The sequence below is a fragment of the Bos mutus genome, chromosome 2, assembly GCF_027580195.1.
Source record: "Bos mutus isolate GX-2022 chromosome 2, NWIPB_WYAK_1.1, whole genome shotgun sequence".
Taxonomy (NCBI): domain Eukaryota; kingdom Metazoa; phylum Chordata; class Mammalia; order Artiodactyla; family Bovidae; genus Bos; species Bos mutus.
Genome location: NC_091618.1, coordinates 3,120,523 through 3,140,314, shown reverse-complemented (window position 1 = coordinate 3,140,314; position 19,792 = coordinate 3,120,523). Strand labels below are relative to the sequence as shown.

The following is a 19,792-nucleotide window of genomic DNA, read 5'->3' as shown; positions in this document are numbered from 1 at the left end:
TCCCATCCCAGCGTGTCCGGACGGGAGGGGAGGCGAGAGAGCACCCCAGTCGCCCTTTGCCTCGCCCTTGGTTAAGAGCTCTCCGAGAAGGGGTCTGCCCGTGGTGGCAGAGGCTTATTCCAGACGTGGGCTGCGCTCCCGTGGTGAGAGGTGGGACACGTTGGCGGGGTGGTGGGGGGGCAAGCCATGCCCTTTGACCCCATCCACCCTGCCGGCCCCCTCAGCGCCTCCAGGTAGACGGTGAGCTCCTGATACCAGGCCTCAGAGTCCTGTATTTGCCCGTTTCTCTCTGCCTTTCCAGAGAGCAAGAAGGGAACTCCTGAGGGTTCATAGAAATAGGAAGTCAGAAACAACACACGCCCACCTGCAGAGCGGTGCAGAGGGTCCTGAACCCGAGAGCCAGTTGCTGCTGCGCAGCCTCCCTGGGGGCCTGGGCCCAAGGCCAGCGGGGCCACGGAGTAACTTGAATGAAAACGTGGACAGACATTCACAAAAATAGGCTCAGGCGCCTGCGTGTTGAGCGGAGCCCTCTTCTTCCTGTGTCCTCTTTCCCCCTTACTGCCCACGTTCTCTCTCCAGCCATCCACTGAGCCTCTGGTCTGCAGGACTTCACTGCTTACCATCCACTCCCAGGTTCCATCCCTGGGTCGGGAAGGTCCCCTGGAGAAGGGAAAATGCTGCCCACTCCAGTGTTCTTGCCTGGAGAATTCCATGGACTACACAGTCCGTGGGGTCGCAGGGTCGGACATGACTGAGCGCCCTTCACTTTCACCCAGTCCCCACCCATCAGATGAGAGGCGGACAGAGCCGGAAGGACTGCACAGATGCAGGCCTCAGACGGGGCCACAGACTCTTCCCCACCGAGAGACCCAGCTCAGCTGCTGCAGATATGCAGGCTCTGGAGTCTGGGCATCCCCTTTGAATCCTACACCCACTACGAGGCAAGCCTCACCTTTCTGAGCTCCAGGGGACTGGGGCAACACCCTGAGTAATAATAGTATTGTCGTCAAGGCTGTAAGTGTTACATGCAATCGTGCACACAGATGCTGGTATGTGAGAGCCTGAGGATTCTTATTGAGCACTTATTTTATGCTAAGATCTGTCTTAAGCTGTATAAGAGGGAGCTGGCTTGAAATTCCCTGAAGGTCCCGTGGTTAGGACTGTACGCTTTCACTGCCGAGGACTCAGGTTCGAGCCCCGGTCAGAAACAAAGAGCCCACAGGCTGCACAGTGAGGCCAAAAAAAAAAAAAAGGCAACGGGGGGCTCATAGGATTAGAACACACCACACACACAGGTGACCTTAACCGAGGCCCCAGTTGGGAAAAATCGGCCTCCCATCAGAGTGGGGGCCCCCAGGTTCTGTTCCTCTCTGCTCCTGCACTCGCCTTCCCCCACCACCCTGTCTTTCTTGACAACCCCTCCCAAGCGCTGGCCTGGGTTACTGGTGGGGCACCTTCAAGTCTGCAGCTGACTGTGGTCATGAATGAATTATTCACCCTTTGCCCGGAGCTGCTGTTTCACATCTAATTCATTCCAGCTCAGCTGTCTGGTTTCAGGCAGCCCTGCTCATTTAACACCCAATTAATCTTTACACAGAGAAGACCCTCTCCTAATTGCAGGAAAGCTGTCATTATCTGAGTTGGGGAAATGTGAAAAAGGAATTACTCTAATACAATTGAATGTACTAATTGTCTTCTGGATTCCCTGGAGACCGAGTAATGCGATGTAGCAATAAATGAATCGCCCAGAGCACAGCACCCTTCAGCCAGCCTCCCTGGCCCTCTGCTCCCACCCAGCCTCCCCTGGCCCTCTGGTCCCACCCAGCCTCCCCTGGCCCTCTGGTCCCACCCAGCCACAGCCCATCCTTTTTCCCCTCCCCCAGGAAAAGCTGCCTATGGCATTAACCACCTCACAGCTTCATTTCCGTCCTGAGTGATGTTGCAGACAGCAGGGGGTTACTGCTTAGGGGATATGCAGCCATCCCCAAGGTACCCCTCGCCTGGTCCTGCTCCTCCCTCCAGCTCAGGGTGGGCAGCCTACTTTCAAATAGGTGTCTGGACCACGAACCCCTTGAGGGCAGGAATTGCATGTGAGCAGCCTCTGTGCCTCGTGTATCTGGGATGAAGCCAACAGAGCGTGCACGCCCTGTAAGTGATGTGTCTAACGCAAACAGTCACGCTGTATCAGTCGGGACAGGTGAGGTTACGCTGCAGTGACAGACACCCCCGCATCCTTAGAGGTGTAGCCCAGCAGAGGGCTTCACTGTGCTTCCAGTCCACTGTGGGTAGGCGGGGCTCTGATCTCTGTAGTCACTCAGCCATCCAGGCCAGTGGAAGCTCCCTCAGTAGGAGGTCGAGATTGTGGTGAATTACACACTAGCTCTTCAGTTTCACCTGGAACTAACACGTGACTTTCACTCATGTTTCGTCAGCTAGAGCAAGGCAAATCGACGTTTCTAACATCCGGGAAAGGCCAGTGAGCACTCCCACCATGGGCTCCAGCTGGAAGACCTTACTTGGATTCTAGCCTCTAATTCTCGGTTGAAACATTAGTTTCTTCATCTACAAAATAGGGACTTTGCTCTCTTCCCCTACCCTGCCTCATAGCTTGCAGGATAGAAGAACCCCTTGATGGGAAGCCAGAGTGTGGCAGGTCCTGAGGATGCTGGGATGAGAGTGCCAGAGGTTGATGGTACCCAGGAGCTCCAGCCACGGGACCCCCGACACAGACAGAAGCAGGGATGGTCCCCAGAAGGTTACCCACCAGAGGACCAGAGATGAGGCCAGTGTAGAGCTGGGTCCAGTCCGGCAGGGAGCAGGCTCCAGGCAGACAAAACTCTGAGCTGTGGTGATGGTGACTGGCTCCAGCCCAGGGCCCAGCCAATCAGACATGACCTGATAAAGATGCCCTGGAGATGTAGAGCGCGTGTGCTCAGTCGCTGAGTTGTGTTCAATTCCTTGCGAGGCCGTGGGCTGTAGCCCAGCAGGCTCCTCTGTCCATGGGATTTCCCAGGCAAGAATACTAGAGTGGGCTGCCGTTTCCTTCTCCAGGAGGTCTTCCTGATTCAGGGATTGAACCTGAGTCTCCTGCGACTCCTGCATTGGCCGGCAGGTTCTTTACCACTGAGCCCCCTGGGAAGCCCTGACGGCGGAGTGAGTGAGTGAGTGGGTGAAAGTCGCTCAGTCGTGTCTGACTCTTTGCAACCCCCCTGAACTGTACAGTCCATGGAATTCTCCAGGCCAGAATACTGGAGTGCATAGCCTTTCCCTTCTCCAGGGTATCTTCCCAACGCAGGGATCGAACCCAGGTCTCCCGCATTGCAGGCGGATTCTTCACCACTGGGCCACCAGGGAAGTCCCTGCTCTTGGCTCTGGTGTCCGTCACCACAGATGGGATAGATGTCTGTGCCAACGCTTGATGGTGTCAGTTTTGTTAACTCGGATCCTCGCAGCCTCCTCATGGGCCGGCATCTGATTCACCATATTCTATAGAGAGTGGACAAGGACTTTGAGACTCAGAGAGTTGAAGGGTTTCCCCAGAGTTGGAGCTGGGAGGTGGCAGAGCTGAGGCTGCCCCCCACGCCTGGCCCTGGCCCTCGGTCTGGATCCCTCTCCTGCGGCCGCGTCCTGCTCCCTCCCTCTCCCCTTGCTCTGCACTCAGGGCTCTGGGTCAGGCCCTGTGTGTGTTGCTCACCTCGTATCACCAGCTCCTGGCAGAGGCCCTGGCACGTACGAGGTACCCGGTAGCTGTCAGTGGCTGACTACCTGTCGGTTGATGAGGAACGTGAAACCTGTGTTTCATGTTCTCCATGAGTGCCACCTGCAGAGAACGGTGCCAAGGCCTTTGGTGGTGAAAGGCTGGAGCTACATGAGCACGTGGACCCCTCCGGCCCCGAGACCTAGCCAGGGGGTCACCCACGGCTCCCGGTGACCCAGGCCACTCCGCTCCTGGACCTCTCGGCAGGCGTGGTCAGCCAGCACGTGCTCGGCATGTGCATGATCCGCCGGCTCAGATCCGGGACAGAACGTGCGTCTGCCAAACTTCAGGCAGGAGAGGAACATAGCCAGGATTCCCAGGTCCATCTGCCCGCCGACAGGAGGAATTTGCTTTGGAAGTGACTGATCCTCTGACCAAGGGTATTTCTGGCCCCAGCAGGTGGCCGGGGGTGGAGTGCAGGGCCTGATGCCAAGAAAGGCCACCATCCAAGCACGAGAGACCCTGGGCCCCAGATCCAGTGGATTTTTCCTATGCATTCACTTTCAAAGGCCTCAAAAAAGTGGAAAGAGAGCTCAATTCAGACTGACTCATGGAAGCGGAGCCAGGAAGTGGCCACGTGAACCGAGAAATCAGTTCTGCTTCAGCTGTTTATGCACTGATGCTTCTCTTCATTCTCAAAAGATGTGAAGAGAATTCATTAGTGACCCTGCACATTGTCTCTGGCCAGTGGCCCTGTCCACGCTGTTGGCAAGACGTGCTGGGATATGCTGGCTCGCCTGTTCATATTTTCACTCAGCCAATAAGATCCCTCAGGGCCTGCCACACTCTGGGCACCCGAGCCCATCCATGGCGTCAGCCCTGGCTCCCCCTTCCATCCTGCATCTGTAAGTTGGCTCCATCCAACTGCTTCTCCTGGAGACTTCAAGGTACACGAGACCGTGACCTGAGCGCAAAGCCAGGCCCTGCTCATCACTGTCCAGGTGCCCTTAGGCGAAACCACTTTGCCTCTGAGCTTCAGGCTGAGGAGTTGAAGGGGACACGGGGGCCTCCTGGGCTTGCTCGGGGCTTAACCACGAGCTCTGTACCTAAGGCTTCCCTGGTGACTCAGACAGTTAAGAATCCGCCTGCAGTGCAGAGACCCGGGTTTGATCCCTGGGTCGGGAAGATCCCCTGGAGAAGGGAAAGGCTACCCACTCCAGGATTCTGGCCTGGAGACTCCCCTGGACAGAGGAACCTGGCGGGCGACAGTCCACGGGGTCACAGAGTCAGAAACGGCTGAGCGACTTCCACCCGGCCTGTACCAGGGACCCCCACTAAGAGCTTTGCGCGTTTTCTCTCCTTTATTTTTTTAACTTTTTTTTTTTTTTTAATGTGGACCATTTTTAAAGTCTTTACTGAATTTGTTACAATATCGCTTCTGTGTTGTGTTCTGGATTTTTGGCCAGGAGGATTGTGGAATCTTAGCTCCCTGACCAGATATAGAACCCACAGCTCCTGCGTTGGAAGGCAAAGTCTTAACCACTGGGCTGCCAGGGAAGTCCCGTGAGTTTTCCCTTAATGTGCAAACAAACCTAAGATGCGGGTAGAGATCCTTCTCTTTTGCCAGTGAAGAGGCTGGGGGCGGGGACAAGAATGAAATGGATGACTTGGCACGGGGGAGAGGCACACTAGTGTGCACGGGGACAGCCCGGGACCCAGTCTGACGGCTCAGCCTCTCAGGGCGGTGGGTGAGACCACACAGCGCTTGCTGTTACTGTTCAGCCGCTCAGTCGTGTCCGACTCTTTGTGACCCCGTGGACCGCAGCACGCCAGGCCTCCCCGTCCTTCACCAACTCCCAGAGCTTGCTCAAACCCATGTCCATGGAGTCCGTGATGCCATCCAACCATCTCCTCTATCGCCCCCTTCTCCTCCCACCTTCAATCTTTCCCAGCATCAGGGTCTTTCCAAATGAGTCAGCTCTTCACATCAGGTGGCCAAAGTGTTGGAGCTTCAGCTTCAGCATCAGTCCTTCCAATGAATATTCAGGGTTGATTTCCTCGAGGACTGATTGGTTTGATCTCCTTGCAGTCCAAGGGACTCTCAAGAGTCTTCTCCAACACCACAGTTCAAAAGCATCAATTCTTCGGTGCTCATTTTATCCCACAAACATCAGAAATTATGGACTCCTATACTCAGGGTTCCAACAGACAATTTGGAGTCATCTGGTTCAGACCCCTCACATATAGGATCCCCTTGACATCATCCATCAGAAGTCTCTACTAGCATCTGCTTACTTGCTCCCAGTGATGGGAAGCTTACTACTCTGCCCAGGTTGGTTAGGAACTTAGGAAGGGATCAGTTTAACCTGGAAGTCGGTGGCTTGTGGGCTGTGGAACATTAGGCCCTGCTCAAAGAGTCTGTCAAGGCTGCTCGTGTTCACGTATTTCCAGGGAGGCACTGGCACCACAACAGAGCCCCGAGGGCTTCAGAGCCTGGGTGGCCAGCGTGCCCCCAGGTCTGCTCTCAGGCTTTTCAGAAACAAGATTTTACCTATTTTGAACCCGGAGCTGATCAGAGCCCCTATTAAGCACATTCACAAGAGACAGCATTAGGAACTGAACACTGATTCATTTTGGTCCACCAGTAATTGTCAATTTCCTGCAAATGGAGCAGATGTCCATGCTCTCTGTCCGAGCACCTGGGAAACAGATTATCTACCAAAGCTTCTCTCTGCAGGGCGAGGGAGGGGTAGCCTCCAGGAATTATTTTCCTGGCCATGGTGAGCCCTGGTGCCCCCCCAGCCTCACGAGCACGCCCCCACCAAGGGACCTTTCTCAGTTTCCCTCCCTCCTGGGCCTCCCCCTCACTGAGAATGTTGTATAAATGAGTCCCTTGCATGAGTCTGGTTGATAATAACTGAAGAATCCAGACCTCTGCAGTGAAGGAGCAGCCCTCTGGGGGTTTGGGGGTCCCAGCAGGGGAAGGAAGCACCTCAGTTCAGTTCAGTTCAGTCCCGTCCCTCAGTCGTGTCCAACTCTTTTCAACCCCATGGACTGTAGCCTACCAGGCTCCTCCCTCCATTGATTCTCCAGGCAAGAGTACTTGAGTGGGTTGCCATTTCCTTCTCCAGGGGATCTTCCCGACCCAGGGATCGAACCCAGGTCTTCTGCATTCCAGGCAGACGCTTTAACCTCTGAGCCACCAGGGAAGCCCCAATATATGTAAAGCACTTAGCAAAAATGGCTGGCAAGTCGCAGGCGTTCAGTAACTGCTATCTTTGTCCCTGTTACTGCTATGGTTGTACTTTCTCCTGTTATCACCCAGCTGCTATAACTGAGCTGTGGCTTCAGCTACTCACTTCCTAGCCATCAGAGCAAAAGCAGAAAGCATTGATCCTATTTCTCACTTCCATAAGGGGACTTGGAGATACCAGCTCTGCTGGTAGGAAGACCTTCCTTTTCAACCTGTCTCACTCTGAGAGTTTCACGCTCTCCTGTGAGGAGCTAAGTGCTCAGGTTCAGGTTTAATTAGCCATCAGAGCCTCAAACAGCTCTGCCTTCTGCTCGCTGAAAAGGTTTACAGACCCAGTACCACGAAGACCACACCATGGCTGGGAATGACCTCTCCAGGGTGCTGCCTAATTGTCTGGAGGGTGGTAGCAGGGGTGTCTGCAGAAACTCAGGCAGGGAGATAATTTCTTCAGCTTTGAGCACCTGGGTGCTTGAAAGAATGTTAATTAGGCGGCAAGTCCCAAGTTGGGCTCTCATCGGTGTAATTTTACGTTTAGTAATTTAGCAGTTGCTGGGGGGAGAGGCTTCAGGGGACTGTTGTTGAACATGGCTCACAGCTTAGTCAGTTTAGTTGCTCAGTCGTGTCTGACTCTTTGCAACCCCATGGACCGCAGCACGCCAGGCCTCCCTGTCCATCACCAACTCTCAAAGCTTGCCCAAACTCATGTCCATCAAGTCAGTGATGCCATCTAACCATCTCATCCTCTGTCGTCCCCTTCTCCTCCCACCTTCAATCTTTCCCAGCATCAGGGTCTTTTCCAATGAGTCAGTTCTTCGCATCAGGTGGCCAAAGTGTTGGAGCTTCAGTGTCAGCGTCAGTCCTTCCAATGAACATTCAGGACTGATTTCCTTTAGGATGGCCTGGTTGGATCTCCTTGCAGTCCAAGGGACTCTCAAGAGTCTTCTCCAACCTTGGCCCAGCCTTAGATACCCCATAAGAGGGCTGTGGGGTTTTTTTGTTTGTTTGTTTTTTAATATGTATTTATTTATCTATTTGGCTATGCTGGGTCTTAGTTGCAGCACATGAGATCTAGTTCCCTGATCAGGGATCGAACGTAAGCCCCCTGCATTGGGAGCTCAGAGTCTCAGCTGCTGGACCCAAGGGAAGTCCTGTGAGGGCTTGCTGAACCGCACTCAGTGAAGCCAGCTGACTGAGTCACCGTTCCTGCCAGGTTCTTCCCATGAAGTGTCTCTTTGATGGTCCCAGCCAACCCGGGTGCGCCTAGGCCCCGTGGCCCATGGCAAGGCCCACTGCACTGCCCGGGGACCCTGGACCTGTCTCTTGAATGGTGCCACTGAGTGCTTACCCAGCTTGTCCAGGCTGCACAGCCAGTAAAAGGCAGGGTCGGGTCTGGAGCCTTCCTGGGGCTTGTCTCAGGGACCCTGGGGCGTGGCGGGTGCTCTGGGGTGTGGTCAGCCCAACGCTAGCAGGTGGCTTTCCTGGAAGGTCCTGGCCGAGTTTCCCGGGACACCTGGAGCATCTGTGGCTGCCACAGCACCATCTGGCGGTGACTTGTGGAGCACGCACCTCACGAGCCCAGCTCAGAGCGGGCTTCCAACAGGCGCCGGCAGCCCGGCCTTCCCTTGAGGGTTTGTGCAGAACTGAGTACCTCCTCCCTCTGTCTGAGAGATTTCCGTGTCAGCCAGCCACATCCTCCCTGTCTGTATTTATTAGACATCAGAGATACAAAGCAGCGGGGTAGTTCCCTGGCAGTCCAGTAGTTAGGACTCCATGCTTTCACCGCTGGAGGCCTGGATTTGATCCCTGGTCGAGGAATTAAGATCCCACAAGCTGCAAGGTGTGGCCAAAATAAAAGACGGGGCGGGAGCGGGGGATGGAGATACAAAGAGGGGGAGGATCTAGTATTTACCGAGCTCCTGCTGGGAAAGGTGTTTCCTGGCATCATCTCTTAGAGTCTTCCCAACAGCCCTGCAAGTCAGCGATTTTCCAGCCCTTTCTGGATGAGGAGATGGACAGGCGTGGCCTGGCCCGGCTCCCGTGGCCCTATCGGACCCCTGCTCATGTCATCAAAGCAGAAGGTCTGCCCTCCTAAGCGTCACTGGGCTTTCCTGGCAACAGCTACCCAACGTGTGCTGTCGTTTCCGTGAACTTTTTCCCCTCCCCAGATGAAAATCAAGAGGAAATATTCTGAAAAAGAAGTTCTCTTAAGAAAAGAAAGAAAAACCAAATCCCATGAGTCCATTAGCGATGTCCCCTTTTTCTTTAATGACCAAAAACTATACAAGATCAGGTTCCTGTGGCACTTATTTTAAAAGATGGAAGGGAACTCAGATGGGATTGTTTTTGAGGATTCCACAGCATCGCAGAGGTCACTGCGAGGCCCCTGCCCTGTGCCGACCCGTGTGGAGAAAGTCATTGGCAGAGAAGAGGAAGAGCAATGACCAGGTTTCTGATATGCCTCCAGTTACCCCACCAGGAACTTGAACTCAGGCCCATAGACATGCATTCATACTCACTGGGTCATTCAGAGAGGCGAGCGGCTACCAGAACTGGGCCCACGCCGGGGTCTGAGGCTCCCAGTTTGGCAGGGCTGTTCATGCAGGGATATGGCAGCGTTAGTCATAAAGACCTACCAGCAGCCTTATCAGTGATCTCTGCCCTGACTGTTCCTGACCGGCAATCACTGTACCATCTGTTTCAGAAACGGAATAAACAGTTATAAAGCTTGAGAGCGGGTAAGAGGAAGCAACCAGGGGGAAATCTTACTTTGAACCCAGATCTAGGCACTTTAAGTAAAATTACCCAGTGGAAACATGACCACTGCTGTCAGAATGGGAGCCTGACATTGGAGTCCAGAGCACCTCAGTGTAGTGGACTCTGACTTGCTAAACTGTAGGCAGCGCTGTGGACCCCAGGTTATAAGCACTAGCAGAATGGGAATAACTGCTGTGGACTTCCAGCCAGGTTCCCAGCCACAGGCATTACCATACAGGTCCTCAGTCCAAACTACACAGATTCGCATGTAAGAGCAGCTTTAAAGATGAGGTCTTATTCCATAAAGTTTATAAAAACACATGAAAAAAAAAAAAAACGAAAAACACCATATGGGAAAAGCACAAAGAAGCAAACATCAAGATTAGATCCTTAATTTAATAGAATGGCCTAAAGGAGTGCCCCCCTCAAAAAACTAAGCATGATTACAATAATTAAGGACATAAAACATTGAAGGATAAGTGGAAAGAGTAAAATGTTGGGGGAAAAAAAAGTACAGGGAGATTTTTAAATGAAACCAGTGGAACTTTTAGAAATGAAAAAAATAGTCATGAAATTAAAACTTTGGTGGGAAAGTTAAACAGATGAGACAAAGCTAGCGAGAAATCTTTCCCAAAGGAAAGATCTTTGGGGTACGTATTAGGTATGTTAAGGTCAGAAGAGCAATGGCTCCTGAATGGCTCACAATTCAACAATCTGGCAGTCAGAAGCACTTTACAAAGGAGAGGATCACTCTGATAATGAACATACCGGGGGGCTCCCTTGGACTTGAGACATACCATTCTAATTTCCCCTACAGGAGCCCTGGAGAAGGACATGGCAACCCACTCCATTATTCTTGCCTGGAGAATTTCATGGACTGAGGAGCCTGGTGGGCTCCTCTGGGATTGCCATGGGATTGCCAAAAGTCGGACACGACTGAGTGACCAACACTTGCTTACACTTAAAGAGGGAAATAATGAATTGGAAGATTGGTTTGAAGAAATTACTCGCAATGCATTGTGGAGAGATAAAGAGATAGAAGATAGGAAAGAGAAGGTAATGTTCAACAGTTGCCTAATTCCAACTCCAGAAAGGAGAGAATAGGAGAGAGATGCACTTTACTGACTGAGACTGACCGACAGACGTGACTCCTAAGGTTCAGGGAACATGAGTCTTGAGCAGAATAAATGTGTTACACCTGCAGAGATCAGAGTGAACTCCAGAGGTAAAAAGGAGTTATTTAATTACTTTTTAAATGAATTCTTAATACTTACAAAGAAACCTCAACTAGACCGATGCTGTGCTATGCTATGCTAAGTCACTTCAGTCGTGTCCGACTCTGTGCGACCCCATAGATGGCAGCCCACCAGGCTTCCCCATCCCTGGGATTCTCCAGGCAAGAACACTGGAGTGGGTTGCCATTTCCTTCTCCAATGCAGGAAAGTGAAAAGTGAGAGTGAAGTCGCTCAGTCGTGTCCGACTCTTAGCGACCCCATGGACTGCAGCCTACCAGGCTCCTCCGTCCATGGGATTTTCCAGGCAAGAGTACTGGAGTGGGGTGCCATTGCCTTCTCTGACTAGACCGATGAGACTTCTCAAAACAATAGAAATCAGAAAAGGAAAAAAAAATTGTCAATCTAAAATTGTATATCCATCCAGCTAAACTATCATTTGAGGTGGAAGCCAAAAGATATTTTCAAAGACTGAGCAAGTTTACCTTGAAGAGACCCTTGCTACAGTAACTACTCAAGGAACTCTACTTCAAAAAACAGTGAATATTACTGTGATAATATAGACAGAACATCTAGCACTGTTCCCGGAATCCAGGACCATGCTCGTAACCACTAGCTGCCTTTATCATACTTGAATAAAAGCCTCCAGACCCCGCTCTGCAGCTCTGACCACTGGCCCTCTGGACCTGGTTGCTTGATCTTGCACTTGATTAAATCAGTGCTTGAACACCCCACCTTGATCTTGCCCAAAGGATTCTGCTTTGGCCTATTTTCCAGTTCTCTAGGAGGATCCTGCCTTCATTCAGGGTCCCAAAACCACATCCCTGAAAACAGCCACTTGCCAACATCCTGGCTGGGCCACTTCAGTGCCCAGGCGACATTCCCACCCACTGTTCCTCCCACTCCTCTTCTCACTGGGTGAGAATTCAAAGAAACATTTCCCTAGTACTGGTACCACCAGGGGTTTTTAACCCATTGCTCACTGCACACGAGCTCTCAGTACTTTGCAGTGTTTCAGATATATTGCGTATATCTGCGGTAGACTGATTGCAAAAAAAAAAAAATGGCCCTACTTCTTCACCCCTCCCTGTTTTCACATCTTTTCCAATATGACCTTGAAGCTCTTCCCATCAAGTGCAGTCTGTTTCTCCACGCTTTGAATCTGGGCTGGCCTTGTGACTTGTATTCGCTAAAAAAAAAGTAAAGGAAATGACATCGTATCCATTTCAAACTTAAGCTTCAGAAGGCCTTGCACATGGGTTTCACCCTCGCCTTAAGAACAAGTCAAGACTAGCCCCCTGGAGGATGGAAGACACGTGAGGCAAAGCCACGTAATCTCAGCCAGCCCAGCTGGTCATAGACACGTGAGTGAACCCAGTGGGATCAAGCATGCCGGGATAATCTCAGCAGAACTGCATAGCCCATTGGTAGGCTCATGAGAAATAACAGATGGTTACCTCAAGTCACTGAGTGTGGGGGTTATTTGTCACACAGCAGTAGCTACCCAATAGAAAGACGCTTTACTTGTGTATATGCGTATAATGAAACTGCTGGTGTTACGCTGGCTCACAGCCTGAAGCTGACCAGCAGCTGTGCTTCTATTCATGTCATCTTGCTCAGTTTAACCTTTCTGGTGGGGAATTGAGTGCCCATGCTAAGGTGGATGGCACCCCACTCCAGTACTCTTGCCTGGAAAATCCTATGGACGGAGGAGCCTGGTAGGCTGCAGTCCATGGGGTCACGAAGAGTCGGACACAACTGAGCAACTTCACTTTGACTTTTCGCTTTCATGCATTGGAGAAGGAAATGGCAACCCACTCCGGTGTTCTTGCCTGGAGGATCCCAGGGACAGGGGAGCCTGGTGGGCTGCCGTCTATGGGGTCGCACAGAGTTGGACACGACTGAAGCGACTTAGCAGCAGCAGCAGCAGGGTGTGGACCGACAGCCGTAACTGCCCATCAGAAACTGCGCAGTGTGACATGTCTCACGCAGACCCCTCTTTCTTTGCATGATCTTTCCACCCACTTGGTTTGACAGGTGTTCCCAAGAGTAGCAAAGCAAAAGGTCGTGTGCCTTTGGCATGGTGCCCACATCAGGATGTCAGTCTTCCAGCAAACTCCAGCCTGCTGGTGTGTGTCTTGACTCAACCGAGTAAGAACTGTTTATCTTGGCAAGTTGTGTTGTTCTATTTTTAATATTCGATTTTAGAAGATGTCACCGTTATCAAAAGACATGTTTTGGTTCAAGATTAGGGAAGTAGAGTAGGAGAGAAAATGTAGGGATCACTGAATTCCACTCTGCCCCTTATTGTGTGACTTTGGGCAAATTACTTTGTGTCTCTGAGGCAAGTTTTTCCCATCATAAAATGGGAGTAGTCCTGCTTACCTCCTAAGGTTGTTACAAGAAGAAAATGAAACAGTATATGTATAAAGCACTTAGCCTAGGTAAGCTGTGATGATGATAAAGAAAAGAAGGGAGGTTAAGAAATAGAATACCAGACCTTCGTTCAAAAACAAACAACAAAGGAACGACCTCTGCAGCAAGGTCTCTCTCTCCAGCTTCTCTCCCAGCTCCTCTGAAGTTAGACCAGCTTTACTGCCTGTGATACTTGAAGGATAAAACCAAGGCAAAGAGTTCCTCAGTAAGCTCAGACACACTTAAACATCCTGACCTTGAATTCCTAAACTCTCACTTAGCTGAAAACTGCGTCTGGGGTGTCACTAGATACCAGTTGAAATGCAAAGCAGACTGTCATTCAGTCAACTGGCTCTTTCATCTCCAGCAGACATCGCCTTTGATGTGATTTCTTTCCCTTCTACAGAATCGCATCTCCCAGTTGCTTTGTCTGCAGCCAGACCCCGCTTTAGCCTTCCCTGGAGAGGCGGGTGGACAGCCACGAGAGGTCAGGCATGCAGATTAATTTTCGGGCCCCCGGATGCCAGTAACAGCCTTACCACTTTGCCAAATGGAAGAGAAGGGAATCAAAAGGGAGAGATGAAGGCTTACTCCTTCCATGAAAAAATCATCCCAAATCCCTATAATCCATCAACAGGCTCCCTTAAACGGTTCTTTCTAGTGTGAACGTCATTCCACTGAAGGGTTGGGAGGAGGGGGACAGTCAAAGCTTGCCTTCATCTCCCTTCCCTCCGGCTCCTGGACCTCTCCCTCTCCCCTCCGCTGCGTCTGTGGGTTTATCTTGTGTGTACGTGTGTCTTTGGCATGGATTTCATTTGTGTTAGATGCAGTTCACAGCATTTTCTTCAAGGTCTGTTTTCTGGACCCGCCATCAGGAGATAACTTCCTCCTTCGTTTCCCACCTTATCGCTCCATGCACACATGACCCCCTGCCAGGAGGAAGAACATCCTTCTTTTTCGCTTCTCAAACTGTGGTCTTTGCAGTGCGGGAGAATCTCATTACTGACAGTGTGATAGGCCTGTGGGAGCATGTGATGTGGCCTTTCCTGCCATGTGATGAGATTTCTATGTAGCTCCTAGAGGAGGCTGGTGGGAGAGACCTGGCAGGCACCACCAGGGCCTGCCTCACATTCCGAAAGCACGTGGTCTGGAGAGGACAGAATGACAGAGACGAAGCTGGGAGTGGCCATTCCCAGTGACACAGGGCCCCCCTCATTGTACAAAAAGGATGCTCTGTGGGACTCTGAAAGAGCTAGCCCTACTTGGTACATTTTAAGAATGTTTAGTTTGACAGAAACAATTTATCAACCTCAGATATGCAGATGCTACTACTCTAATGGCAGAAAGTGAAGGGGAACTGAAGAGCGTCTTTATGAGGGTGAAAGAGGGGAGTGAAAAAGCTGGCCTAAAATTCAGCATTCAGAAAACTAAGATCGTGGCATCTGGTCTCATCACTTCATGGCGAATAGAAGGGGGAAAAGTGGAAGCAATGGCAGGTTTTATTTTCTTGGGCCTCAGAATCACTGCGGATGGCGACTGCAGCCATGAGACAAAGACGCTTGCTCCTTGGAAGGAAGGCTATGAGAAACCTAGACGGCACATTAAAAAGCAGAGACATCACTTTGCCGACAAAGGTCCATGTAGTCAAAGCTATGGTTTTTCCACTAGTCATGTAGAGATGTGAGAGTTGGACCTTAAAGAAGGCTGAGTGCCAAAGAGCTGATCTTTCAAACTGTGGTGCTGGAGAAGACTCGTGGGAGTCCCTTGGACAGCCAGGAGATCAAACCAGTCAATCCTAGAGGAAATCAACCCTGAATATTCATTGGAAGGACTGATGCTGACGCCAAAGCTCCAATACTTAGGCCACCTGATGCAAAGAGCTGACTCATTGGAAAAGACCCTGATGCTGGGAAAGATTGAAGGCAGGACGAGAAGGGGACAACAGAGGATGAGGTGGTTGGATGGCATCACCGACTCGATGGACATGAGTTTGAGCAAACTCGGGGAGATAATGAAGGATAGGGAGGTCTGGTGTGCTGCAGTCCAGGGGGTCGCAAAGGGTCAGACACCACTTGGTGACCGAACCACAACATAGAGGATTTTAAAGACCAAGGGTCCAGAGTGAAAGAATTCTTGCTGTTGTGAAGAACTAGCCATTCTCAGCTCTTGGGGTTTTTTTGTGATTTGTTTTGTTTTGTTTTTTTTGAAAAGCTAAGACAATCTCCAGACTGCCAGGAGCACCCCAGTGGTAAAAGTGTCATATCAGGAATCTGGCATGATAAGAGCAGTTGACAAGATAGAAATTGATTTATCTAAATCCTGAGTGATAAAAAGCAAGGTGTTTGCACAACAGTGTGACTGTGCTTAATGCCACTGAACTGCACTCTTAAAAACGTTACGGAACTTCCCTGGAGGACCAGTGGGAAGATCGGAGCCTTCCAGTGTGGGGGGCTGGGACCCCTACTCAGGAAACTAAGATCTTACAAGCCTCACAGCTAAAAAATAAAAATAAAAAATAAAACAGAAGCAATATTGTAACAAATTCAATAAAGACTTTTTTAAAAGGTCCACATCAAAAACATTGTTTTAAATGGTTAAGATGAAAACTCATGTTACGAGTATTTTACTATAATTTTTTTTTTTTTTTTTAATTTGGGGACTTTCCTTGCGGTCCAGTGGTTAGGACTGTCTGCTTTCCCTGCCAGGGGTGCGGTTTCAATCCTTGGTTGGGTAACTGAGATCCCACAAGCTGAGTGGCGGGGCCAAAAAAAAAATGTTTTTAAGTAAATGAGGATGAGTTTAACCGTAGTTTACAGCTCTACAGCTGCTTCCCTCCGGAGGCTTCGTCCTCCAACCAGGTGCCCGGTATCACCACTCCCCACCACTGACTCCTCAAATAGTACCTGCAGTTAGCAGCTGGCTAGGAACAGGCACGGAGAAGGCAATGGCACCCCACGCCAGTACTCTTGCCTGGAAAATCCCATGGACGGAGGAGCCTGGTGGGCTGCAGTCCATGGGGTCGCTGCAGTCAGACACCACTGAGCGACTTCGCTTTCACTTTTCACTCTCACGCATTGGAGAAGGAAATGGCAGCCCACTCCAGTGTCCTTGCCTGGAGAATCCCAGGGACGGGGGAGCCTGGTGGGCTGCCGTCTATGGGGTCGCAGAGTCAGACACGACTGAAGCGGCTTAGCAGCAGCAGCAGAAACAGGCGTAGTACTGTAATGGCGAAGCCATCTCCAAAGACAGTGCGTCCTGCCCACCATTTCTACCTCGCTGCCAACTTGACTGTCTGCATGGGAAAAACAGTGGATCCCACTGACCGGGCATGTGCCAGGCACCACCCTGAGCATATAACAACCTCACTCCAGCCCTGGGAAATCAACGTTATTGTATTATCTCCATTTTACACGAGGAAGCTAAGGCTCCAAGTTACTAAATAACTGACTTCAATTCACACAAAACCAGCATTTGAAGATTTCTTTTGTGCTCAAGGTCAAGCAACTTCTCCCAGACTGGCGATTCCCAGCGTTTCTGTGCCCCTGGGCGCTTTCTGCTGGCAAACATTTCCCAGCCCTGCCTGTGGCACTTGTCACTCTTTCAGCGTCTCCTGGTGGAGAAAGTATGTAATGACAAAAAAAAAGCTGCCTGAATCCAGAAATTCTGTGAGTTTCAACAGCCATCTGATAGTTCTAATCATGGCACCTGCCGTGCGAGACAGGCGGCGTTTAATTGGCTGGCGGTGGTTTGCACTTACGCAGGCCCTCAAATTCGCTCCGGATCTTTGCCCCCAGAGATGGAGCACCTTGAGCTACACCACGAAGCTCCTGAAGGGTCTGGAGATCCCGAGCCTTCCGTATCATGTAGGCCAAGCCCAAGGGATTCTGTGAACATGGCTGATGTTAGGTGCTTCTTGGGAGGGTCACCATGAGCCTCTGGCTCACACTGTCAGAAGCCAGGGGAGGGTCGGCTCAGTCAGATCAGGGTCAGAAGGACCAGCTCCACCAGGGCAGTGTCAGAAGGACCGTTCATGTTCTTGCCCGCTGCAGACCGTAGCTAGCCACAGTAGCAGCTGTTGCCCTGGAGCAGAACCCTGGAAACCAGCAGTTAAAGAGCTGAGTGGGTGCTTGAGTGCTCAGTTGCTTCAGTCCTGTCCAACTCCTTGCGACCCTGTGGACTGTAGCTCACCAGGCTCCTCTGTCCATGGGATTCTCCAAGCAACAATACTGGAGTGGGTTGCCATGCCCTCCTCTGGGGGATCTTCCCACCCAGGGATGAAACTCATGTCTCCTGTGTTGCAGGGGCATTCTTTACCGACTGAGCCACCAGGAAAGCCCGAAAAGCTGAGAGCAGTGGTTAAATACTCACATTTACTTTCAGCAGAGTCAGCACTTGCTCTTCATTATCCAGTCTACAGAGATCCTCGACTGGCACCTCTCAATTAAAAAAAAATTTTTTTTGCATGTATTCTCACCACAAAGGGTTCATACTGCCGAGTCCCGTGGCTTGCTTTCATTCATCCCACAAGTACTTACTGAGCACAGCACCTCTGCCAGGTGCTGTTTGCTGAGGGCACTGGGGATTCCCTGTTGTTGTCCAGTTGCTCAGTCGTGTCCAACTCTTTGCAACCCCAAGGACTGCAGCACACCAGGCTTCCCTGTCCTTCACCAACTCCCAGAGCTTGCTCAAACTCAGGTCCATTGAGTCAGCAATACCATCCCACCATCTCATCCTCTGTTCATCCCCTTCTCCTCCCGCCTTCAATCTTTCCCAGCACCAGGGTCTTTTCCAGTGAGTCCGCTCTGCATCAGGTGGCCAAAGTATTGGAATTTTAGCTTTAGCATCAGTCCTTCCAATGAATATTCAGGACTGATTTCCTTTAGAATTGGCTGTTTTGATCTCCTTGCTGTCAAAGAGACTCTCGAGAGTCTTCTCCAACACCACAGTTCAAAAGCATCAACTCTTCAGCACTCAGCCTTCTTTATGGTCCAACTCTCACATCCATACATGACTCCTGGAAAAACCACAGCCTTGACTAGACAGGCCTCCCTGGGGAACTTGAGAAAGAACAGTCTCAGCCTCGGGAAGCTCCCATGTAGTGGCCGGCAGACTGAAAAGAGATTTTAAAAGACAACTAGGTCATGAGTCAGATGGTCTCAAGTGCTGTGGAGAAAAGGAAATCAGAGAAGAGAGATGGGACTCCTGGTCTGGGTGGGAGGTTGAATCCTCCTCCCTTTGGAGGGTGACAGTTAAGCAGAGAGGTGCCAGGGGAAGGCGTGTGGATGTCAGGGGGAAAGGCATTGGGAGGAGGGGTCAGCGAGGGAAAGGCCTGGCATGTTCTGGAACAGTGAGGCCAGTCTGGCTGGAGCAAGCGAGTGAGGGGATGCGTGGGGGAGGTGTCGGTGGGCTTCAGGAGCTGCTGAAGATGACTTACCCCAGGAGAGATGGACCCCACGAGAGGGTCTTGAGCATGAGAGTGAAATGATCTGACTCTCCCTCCAGTGTAATTTACATACTACACAATACCCCCATCTTCAGTATATAAGTCAGTGATTTTCAGCAAACGTACAGTCCAAAGCATTCCACGACTCAGTTGTCGAAAATGTCCATCACCCCCAGAAGGTACCTACCTCGTGCCTATGACTTGACTTTTAAAGGGATCACTTTGGCTCCTGTATTAAGAATAAAAATAAGAGACAGAAGTCAAAGACAGTTTGGAAAAGTAGTGTTTCTCATAGCACACGTGAGTGACGAAAAGCACCGAAACTGGAGAGGAGAAGGCAGGACCGATGAGCACTTCCTGGCGCTTCAGTGGCCAAGACTCCTCACTCCCCGTGCAGGGGGCCTGGGTTCAATCCCTGCTCGGGGGACTAGATCCCACCTGCCCCAGCGAAAGATCCCGCGTGCCTCGACTCCATTCCAGTGCAGCCAAATAAATAAATACATAACTAAAAAAAAAAAAAAAAAAAAAAAACACAGGACAGATAGAGCATTTCTTCTCCACTGCTGGAGGGATGGCGCTGCCTTAATTCCAAAGTCCTAACAAGCTGAAGGGCCTCCACCTTCGCAGTAAAAGCATTGTATTGGAAACATACACAGGATTGCTTAAAAAATCAGAACTCCACGCCTAAAAGCTGGACGTGCCTGTGTCCTCTACTCGAAGGTGACCAGTGCTTGTTGGACCCCTGACTGTTTGTAAAGCTGTGGGACTATCTTCACACCTTAAAAATTCACAGGAAGAAAAGCTGATGGTAGCAACTGGAATAAATCTCACACATTTCAGAAAACATTTATGGTCCCTGCAGTTAAACGGCGGTAAGGTGGTCTTTTGTTCGTTATCATTGTTAAAATATTAAATCCCAATTTCTTTTTTAAAACATTTATTCAGCTGTGCTGGGTCTTAGTTGCGGCATGTGGGGTCTAGTCCCCTGACCAGGGGTT

General features: G+C 50.9%; 1 protein-coding gene and 1 non-coding gene across 9 annotated transcripts in view; one reads left to right on the top strand and one right to left on the bottom strand.

Moving 5' to 3' along the window:
* Positions 1-19,792, top strand: part of TMCO4 (transmembrane and coiled-coil domains 4) — a 110,547-nt gene that overhangs the window by 66,040 nt on the left and 24,715 nt on the right. The window lies entirely within an intron of this gene.
* On the bottom strand, positions 6,835-6,906 carry TRNAS-GGA (transfer RNA serine (anticodon GGA)). The gene has a single exon. It is a non-coding gene; the product is annotated as a tRNA-Ser (tRNA).